At 44.8% G+C, this 10068-nt stretch overlaps 1 pseudogene; it reads right to left on the reverse strand.

The window, feature by feature from the left end:
* Positions 1 to 5911: 5911 nt before the first annotated feature.
* On the reverse strand, positions 5912 to 7075 carry LOC146177561 (uncharacterized; annotated as a pseudogene).
* Between the last annotated feature and the right edge of the window lie 2993 nt (positions 7076 to 10068).

Consider the following 10068-nt stretch of genomic DNA (forward strand, 5'->3'; position numbering starts at 1 on the left):
GGCGACGTGCAGGCGATGACTGGTGCGGGGTGATATGCGTGCTGGGGGAAGAATATAAGGGGCGGCCCGCATGGGACTGTTGCATATTTTATGGAATAAAGAACGGCTTGAAGTGCGACGACGGAGAGATAGTGATGATAAACCTGAGGCTGTTTTTAGGGCAGAGACACTAACATCATAAGAATACAGGCCATGGATGAACCTGGCAGCGCGATTTTGAACGGACTCGAGAGAATTAATGAGGTAAGCTTGATGGAGGTTCCAAATGGGTGACGCGAATTCCAGTTTAGACCTGACGAGTGAATTATAGGCTAAGAGTTTAACATGTTGAGGCGCGCAATGTAGGTGACGTTTTAAGAATCCTAATGTTTTTTTGGCCGATGATATTGTGTTAGTTACATGCAAATTCCAAGAAAGATCACTAGAAAGTGTTACGCCTAAATATTTATATGACTGAACAGGTTGTACGGGCACTCCAGAGATTACGTAGGAAAAAATAAGAGGATTACGGCGACGGTGGAAGGAGAAAAGTTTACATTTATGTGGGTTAGGTTCCATTAGCCAGTGGTCACACCAGTTATGTACAGCATTAGGGTCATTTTGTAGTGTTGATTGATCAGTGGGACCCGTGATAGTACGATAAACTACACAGTCGTCAGCAAACATGCGTATGTTAGAGGTTACATGTGTTGGTAGGTCAATAATGTATATAAGAAAAAGTAGGGGGCCAAGTACTGATCCCTGGGGAACACCTGACGTCACCGGAAGGGAGTTAGAGAACTTATTGTTAATAGTAACAAACTGGGAGCGATTAGTTAGAAACTCTTCAATCCTTTTTAAAATGTTGGGGTGCAGATTTAATAGGGAAAGTGTTATCATTAAGCGTTTGTGGGGTACTTTATCGAAGGCTTTAGCAAAATCTAAAAATATCACGTCGGACTGTTGATTAGAATCCAAGCTAACGTGCAGGTCATGCACGAAAATAGCCAGTTGGGTTTCACAAGAGTAGCCCCTACGAAACCCATGCTGCGCGGGGTGAAAAAAGGTGTTAGAATCAAGGAAGGCCATGATATGGGTATAGATAACATGCTCCATGATTTTGCAGGGTACGCTGGTTAGAGAAATGGGGCGGTAATTTAATGGCGAGTTCTTGTTACCTGATTTAAAGACTGGAACGACCTTCCCACGTTTCCAATCGTTGGGTAGTTGGCCTGTGAGTAGTGACTTCGTGAACAACAATGGCAATAAAGACGCACATGTGTCTTTGGTGTTTTTCAGTATTGATAGTGTTGATATTGTCGATACCGGCAGAAGATGACAGCTTCATGTTTTCTATTAATGATAAGATTCCAAAGAATATTAGGGGAGGCATAATGTGGTGAATAAATTTCTGTTGTACAGGAAGAGGTGGATCACATTCGTTAGTAAATACGGATGAAAACGCTTCATTAAATATGTTTGCGCAGTCTGTATCAGAGATTGTTTCACCTGACTCATCAGCGATTGAAATGGTACGCGCATGTTGTGGATTAATGAGTTGCCAAAACTTCCGGGGGTTAGTGGTAAGCGTTTTAGGTAAATCAGAATGAAAAAAGGTGCGTTTGGCTTCACGAATTTTCTTTAGGTATACTTTCTCGGCCTCGTTATACTTATTTCATGAGTTGTCAGTGTGTTGTCTTTTAGCTGAGCGGTAAAGGCAGCGGTGGCGTAGCGGTAGAACATCCGCCTCGCATGCAAGAGGACCGGGGTTCAAATCCCGGTGCCGCGCAATTAAAAAAAAAGAAAACACGCGGATCCGCGACACGCGGATTAAAAAAAAAAATCCGCGTGTCGATGGAATTGCATACACAGGTTTGGGGTGCGACATGATGCCGGTGAACACCTCCGGCAACGCACTCCCTCACCAGAACAGGAGTTGGCCACCCTGGTGCAGTAATTGGCCACAACCTCCTATGACAAGCTCCATAAAACCCCGGCCCTCAGTCACCAGCGGCTGCGGAACAACTGACCACGGCGGCGGTCAGACCTGTGACGCAGCAGGGGGTGCTAAGAAAGCCTGGCTCCGCTGGACAGGTCGCCATTGGAAACTGACCCTGGCAACGTTTAATGCTAGAACTCTGGCTAGTGAAGCTAGTTTAGCAGTGCTGTTAGAGGAACTAGAGGGCATGAAATGGGATGTCATAGGGCTTAGTGAGGTTAGGAGGCCGAATGAGGCATAGTATACTGTACTGAAGGATGGGCATGTACTGTGTTATCGAGGTTTACCGGAGAGGCGACAACTAGGAGTAGGTTTCCTTGTCAATAAGTATATAGCGGGTAATATAGATGAATTCTATCGTATAAATGAGAGGGTTGCAGGCATCGTAATTAGGCTTAATAAGCGGTATAAACTAAAGGTTGTACAGGCCTATGCCCCTACATGTAGTTATGATGACCAGGCAGTTAAAAGCTTCTATGAAGATGTAGAATCGGCAATGCGAAAAGTAAAAACGCAGTATACTGTACTAATGGGCGACTTCAATGCCAAGGTAGGGAAAAAACAGGCAGGAGACAAGGCAGTAGGTGACTATGGCATTGGCTCTAGGAATAGCAGGGGGGAGTTACTAGTTGAGTTTGCAGAGCGCAATAACTTGCGAATCATGAATACCTTCTTCAGCAAACGGAAGAACCGGAAATGGACATGGAAAAGTCCTAACGGAGAGACTAAAAATGAAATCGACTTCATAATGTGTTCAACCCCCGCCATTGTGCAGGGTGTAGAGGTAATCGGGAAAGTGCGATGCAGTGACCACAGGATGGTGAGGTCCCGAATTAGCCTAAATCTGAAGAAGGAACGCAATAGATTAGTAAGAAAGAAACCCATCAACGAATTAGCGGTGAGGGGGAGGGCAGAAGAGTTCAAGATCTCGCTACAGAATAGGTATTCAGCTCTAACTGAGGATGCCGACACTACCTTAGAGGCAAGGAACAATAATTTCAGAAATATCATTACTGAGTGCGCGGTAGAAGTAGGCGGTAGGATAGTTAGAGAGGATACCGGTAAGCTGTCTAAGGAGACGAAAGATTTGATTAAGAAACGCCAGAGTATGAAAGCTTCCAATCCAACAGACCAGATCGAATTGGCCGAGATATCGAAGCTAATCAATAAGCGCAAGGTGGCCGATATAAGGAAGTATAACATGGACAAAATTGAGCATGCTGTAAAAAACGGGGGAAGCCTTAAAGCGGCAAGGAAGAAATTGGGCATAGGCAAAAACCAGATGTATGCTATAAGGGACAAGGCGGGCAACGTCATCACTAATATGGACAAGATAGTCAAAGTAGCCGAGGAGTTCTATACAGATCTACAGTAGCCAAAGTAGTCAGGATCGAAATAAGATTGGCGGTAGGGAAAAACAGTCAGACGTTCCACCAGTGACGAAGGACGAGGTCAAGAAAGCACTAGAAACTATGAAAAGGGAGAAATCAGCTGGAGAGGATCAGATAACTACAGATTTGCTGAAGGACGGGGGGGATATCGTGCTAGAAAAACTGGCCACACTGTATACGCAGTGCCTGGTGTCATCGACAGTACCGGAACCATGGAAAAACGCAAACATTATCCTCATTCACAAGAAAGGGGACTCTAAGGACCTTAAAAATTACAGACCAATCAGCTTACTGTCTGTTACGTATAAGGTATTTACTAAGGTAATCACTAATAGAATCAGGACAACCTTAGACAGCAATCAAGCAAAGGATCAAGCAGGGTTTCGGAAACGGTACTCTACTATCGATCATATCCATGCCATCAATCAGGTGATAGAAAAATGCTCGGAATATAACCAGCCCTTATACATAGCATTCATTGATTACGAAAAAGCATTTGACTCAGTTGAAACCTCGGCGGTGATGCAGGCATTGCGAAATCAGGGGGTAGACAAGCCGTACGTGAAAGTGCTGGAAGATATATATAGTGGCTGCACAGCAACCATAGTTCTGCATAAAGAAAGTAACAAAATTCCCATAAAGAAAGGTGTTAGGCAAGGAGACACAATTTCCCCAGTACTATTCACAGCTTGTTTAGAGGAAGTATTCAGAGACTTGGAATGGGAGCAGTTAGGGATAAGGGTAGATGGAGAATACCTCAGTAATCTGCGATTTGCTGATGACATTGCCTTGCTAAGCAACTCGAGGGATGAACTGCAAATAATGATTGATGACCTAGACAGAAAATGTAGAAAGGTAGGCTTGACAATCAATATGCAGAAGACTAAGGTAATGTTCAACAGCCTCGGGAAGGAACAGCAGTTTACATTAGGTAGCGAAATACTGGAAGTAGTAGGTGAATATGTCTACTTAGGACAGGTAGTAACCGCAGATCCGGACCATGAAAAGGAAATAACAAGAAGAATAAGATTGGGATGGAGCGCATTTGGCAAGCACTCGCAGATTATGTCTAGCAGCTTACCGGTATCGCTCAAGAGGAAAGTATACAACAGTTGCATCTTGCCTGTACTCACCTATGGGGCTGAAACGTGGAGGCTAACCAAGAGAGTTCTACTTAAGTTGAGGACAACCCAGAGGGCTATGGAACGAAAAATGGTAGGGGTAACATTAAGAGATAGGAAGCGTGCAGAGTGGGTCAGAGAAATAACTCAAGTTACCGACATTCTAGTGGAAATTAAGAAGAAGAAATGGACATGGGCAGGACATGTAGTGCGAAGAGAGGATAACCGATGGTCGCTGAGGGTAACAAACTGGATTCCAAGGGAAGGAAAGCGTAGCAGGGGGCGGCAGAAAGTTAGGTGGGCGGATGAGATTAAGAAGTTCACAGGGGTCATGTGGATGCAGCTAGCACAGAACCGGATTAAGTGGAGAAATATGGGAGAGGCCTTCGCCCTGCAGTGGGTATAATCAGGCTGATGATGAAGATGAAAGGCGTTTCTTTTTGTTTTCCAAAAGTTTTAATGTGTTGGTGAACCATGGGTTTTGTTGGTTGTTTCGTATGGTCATTTTAGGAATAAATTTTTCAACCAATTCTTCAATTTTCCTTTTGAATAGTGACCAGTTGTCATGAACTGTATTTGGTTATAGTTTGACTCAAAAAAAAGTTGGAACGCGCGAAGACCGTTATTAATGGCAGTATAGTTTCCCTTATCATATAGTTTAATTTTTTGCTTATTGATTATGCGAGAAAGGGGTTTAATGGTGAAACATGCATGTATTATTTTGTGATCACTGATACCTGGATGATATGTGACAGATTTAACATAATCTGGACGGTCCATCAATATGAGGTCGAGGGTATTAGCGCAGTCATGGGTTACACGAGTTGGTTCGGATATTATTTGTACGAGGTTGAAATTAAGGAAATATCCAGAAATTCGTTAGCATCGCTGTTACCCATAGCTGTTAGAGTCTCCCAATTGATGGTAGGAAAATTGAACTCGCCAAAGAGTAGAATGGTGGCATTAGGGTGCTTGATTCTGATTTCATTCAATGCATTGTTCAATTTACGAGGGAAATCTGAACTGTTAATAGGGGGGTTGTAGCAAACGCCAATGAGAACTGAGTGTGGTAAAGAGTGAAGTAAGATCCACAATATTTCGATATCTGATGACAAGTTAATGTATCTTCATGATAGCTCCTGCCTAGTTGCAATGAGTACTCCCCCTCCCATCTTGTCTTTACGGTCTTTGCGGAAAAGACGAAAATTTGGCAAGTCAGCTAGGACCTCCCTGTCAGAGATGTCAGAGTGCAGCCACATTTCTGTCAAGATTAGCGAGTTGCTGGATGATGATAAGACCAGATTAGAAACGATGTCGCGCTTCGAAATAAAACTGCGGATATTCATGAAAATCGCTGATAAAGAAAGAGTAGGTTGCGGTGCCTGTGTAGAACTGTTTGCCGAATGTTGACGGAATGACTGCTATTTAATCTCTTTTATGGTTTGTGAAGCTTCGTCGTAAGTGTAACGCTTAGGACCGATGTGCAGGGTTTTAAAACGCAAGGCGAATTTATCTGTTATTGTTCGTGCGCAGGTAACTAGCTGTTTTCTAATGTTACGGACCGCAGGGGAAAAGTCCTCACTAATGCTATAATTTGTGCCTTTAAGCTTTTTGCCATATGAGAGGATGGTTTCTTTGGTTTTGGATGATGAGAACTTTACAATGATTGGCCTTATGCGATCTGTGGAATAACGGCCGAGACGGTGAGCGCGCTAGATTTGATTCGGGTCAATTTCATAATCTAGATGCGTGGAGCAGTGGTGAATGATTGTTTGTTCTGAGTCGTGATAGTTTTCGGACGCATTAGTGTCAGGGATATTATAAAATATCAGATTGTTGCGCCGGGAACGATTTTCTGCGTCATCAACGCGTTCTTCTAGTTTGATGATCTGCTGGCTCAGTTCAGTTGTTAAGGTTTTAAGGCGGTCTATTTCAGAGTTAAGGGCAGAAAGAGTGGCGTAGTGCGATTCGAGGGTAATCATGCGTTTGTTTAAATCGGCTAAGGTTATGTCAGTTGTTTTGGGCTGTGCTTTGATGTCCTGCATGTCGGAAATTAGCGTTGCTTGTCCAGTTGTCAATTTCTGCAGTTCGAACAGTATAGTCTCAGAATTCTCGGACCCAGGGTTGGTCTCCACATCTCCCGACAAGAGTAGTAGTAAACGAATGGCACGTGAACAATCAACAACAACACTAGCGCAGCACTGCAGGCTCGGCAGCTGCATTAGGAAGTAATTACTAGTTTTTTTAGCGAAAAGAGAGAACTTGCTACCAACTTGCATTATGAAAACAAACGGATTAGTATTCTGCGCTTTTGCGCAGCTACCCAGCCCACAGAGCAGCGGCGACAGATGCGACACATTTATAGATGCTTCAGTCGATGATGGTTGTCTCGCTGGGGATGGCCATGCACGATCCAGGATGAGGTAATCCGGCGGCGGCGGCGCATGCAGGTCTTGGGCCGGTGACGTAGCAGGCAGGAAAGCTGCATTTTCACGGTGGCGAGTGGCCACGCGGAGCGGGGAACCAGGTGAAGCATGCAGCAAGGTAACGAGCAGCAGGTGAACGGTGACTGTAAGCGCCTGCATTATGAAGACAAACGGATTAGTAGTCTGCGCGTTTGCACAGATACCGAGCTGAGATGAATTTTGAGACTGATCACCAAGTAGCCCAACAATTAACACTTTTAAAGACCTTGAGAGTATGACGGAATCTCCCGTGGCCAGGGGAATGCGTTTCGAATAGAGACGCTGACCAGTAAACGAAATTTGATGTGGACGTTTCGGCACCCAGAGTGAGGGCGTTCTTCAGAATAAAATCATAATAACTTTTTTCGTCTGTAAAAACTGAAGTAATCGCCGTAAGGACCTTGCGTAAATCGGATTAGGATCACGCCTACTGCAATTCAGCGTTGTGAAGCTGTCTTTAAATGATACGAGATAAAGCCGTGACGTTGCCAGTTTTCCCTTTTCAACGATTCTTCCATTGTTGCGATTAAATCTGTATTTGATCTTGACTGCGTGCTCTGCCAAGGCGTTATTGGGATTATTTTCTTTCTGCACATTAAGAGCATTTGGTCGGTAAGTGCTATTTGTAGGCTTCAGTTTCACCGATATAGACGTCTCTGCAACCTGCGCAAGCAATGGCTCAGACAAATACTCGGAACTTTTCTTTCGGCAAGTGGTCTTTCATAATCACCATCTATTGTAACAACTTCTTGGCTGGAAAATGGGCTAACTTCACGTTATATTATAGTAATACACGAGGGGTGACACTAGTTTCAGAACATACAGAATAGCTGCATACTTCTTGGGGCTTGAAGAGGGGCGTCAAGTTGTTGAGTTCGTGACAGTTTTCTTTCTGTTGACATTATGGAATCTTTTGCGTAACCACAGCTAGCAAGATCATTCCCTACCCTTGCTGCGTCATTTGGTGCTTGTGCATATACTTTCGGTACGATGCGTTAAACTACTGACAGCTGCCATTTGTGCGCAGCAGGATGGCTCGAACTAAAATGTAGGTATCGGCATCTGTGCGTACATTTTCTGTATAGGCTATTTTACATTATTTCACCTTACCGCGAGACGAGGACGTCCTGGAAAGGTAGACTGCCTTCCACCTCTTCATTCATCGTGAGCGGAATGGAGTCTACCCGGCTGTTCAAGTGTGTCAATTCTGGCTGACAGCGTCCATGTGAATAATGCAAACCAATTATTGATATAACGCAGGAAGATCTTTGGAGGCGGATTAAATCAGGCTAATTTCCGTCGCTGCAGTGCTTCCATTGTACAATTAGCAGCCGTCGCCGAAATAGAATCCCTCATTTGGGGTCCCTTGTACTCCCTTATAGAACATCCCCTTACAAATAAAGTAGGTATTGGTCAGGTAGAAATTCGAGAGCAGGCGCTGGTCCCCTGCTTTTGTTGGCGATTTCTCCGGTAAAGTGGCATCGCTTCCAAGTGGATGGGCACAATCTTGGATAGGGATTTCACGTCAGAAGACAGCATTACGTCACTGCCTTCAATGAGGGTTTTCCGTGTCTTCTCAACGGCGTCGTATGAGTTCGGAACGTGACACGTCCCCTGCCCAACAAGCGAGGAAAGAACACGGCGCAAGAATGTAGACAGGGTGGGCAGAGGGGAGGTCATAAAATCCCTGATGTCTGTATTTTTGGCGAAGCTATAAAATGCCGGTGCGGAACTCTTATGACATAATAGCTAGAGTAGAGCGGTTTATGGCTGGCTGAAACAGCTAAAAATACATGGGCGAGAAGCTCCTGCAGTTCCCTTTTCAGGTTGAGTGTAGGATCTTTTGACATATGATATGACATATATATGATAAGGACATATGATCTCCGTCCTCCAGAAGCGACAGCATCTTACAGTCGTAGTCCGACTTGTCCAAAAGATCATTCGTGTTGACTTTATTTGTATAGAAAATTACAGTTCACGAGATAAGGCAGAACGTGAAGGCCCGCGATGAATATCGTTGAGTATGCCCACCACCCGCTTAAACACCCCTTCTCGTTGTGTGTTTTTGACATGGCTGATAGCATTTTGCACACCGCATACCAACTTCTTCGTGTTCGTTGCTGCACGTAGGTTGGAATTTAAATAAAGTTTCAGGAAAGCCTCTTCGGCTAGGTTGGGCTTATACGATGAAAGTTTTTGCAATAAGGTTTTAAAAGCCATCGCGTTTTCTGAATTGTGCTCGTGTAGAAGTCTGCTTAAGTTATTGTCATCTGAGTGCTCACCTTTTCGGCTTGACGTTCGGTCCTCTGATGTGTATGTAACAGGATGCTGATGAGCACACTACGACTTTGGTGTTCCAGTGTATAGGGAAATGATAAGCACACAGGCTGATACCTACATTTTAGTTCCGTCCAGACTCACGCCTACGAAAGGGGAGTTGTCAGCTGTTTAATATAGGGCTCCAAGAGTGTGCACAAAAAGCGAAGGTGCAGCTGCGGACGCATCAAGGGTAAGGAAGGATCTCGTTAGTTATTGTTACGCAAGTAATTTCATTTGGTCAGCAGAACACCTGTCACGTTTACGACAACCTAATGCCCCTCTCTCCTCACTTACTTTAATATTTCGCATACTGGTGCGAATATTCCGTATGTTCCGAAAAAGAGAGTGTTTCGCCCGTCTATTACGAGAATATTGTTACGAAGCGGCAAGCCGATGAAGACAGGAGACAGAACATGACCGATGACGATGGTAGATGACGTTTAATGAATGTCCGCGGGCCTAGCGCGAGAGCTCCTGCCCGCGCCACTGCCAGCTTCTTCATCCTTGTCGCCCGTAACATGACCCGGGGCGACCGAGCGATCGTCCCGATCGTGGACGAGGAAGTTTAGCGATGTTAATGATTTTATGGCATGATGATGGGCGTGTCTGAATGCTTGAAGAAGAAGAGGAAGAAGGAAGAATAGAACGGCTTGCCGGTACGACGTCTGATGCGTGGGTGATCCGCCTCCCTTGGAGCTGTCGACGATCCGTCACAAGAGTCCATGGGACTGATGGCTCGAGGTCACGTCGGGCAGCTTGGGTGGGGGTTGCGTGTTCGTGTCCATCGGTTC

This window comes from Amblyomma maculatum, chromosome 10, assembly GCF_055883805.1.
Source record: "Amblyomma maculatum isolate TAMU_Amacu chromosome 10, ASM5588380v1, whole genome shotgun sequence".
NCBI classification, from domain to species: Eukaryota; Metazoa; Arthropoda; class Arachnida; order Ixodida; family Ixodidae; genus Amblyomma; species Amblyomma maculatum.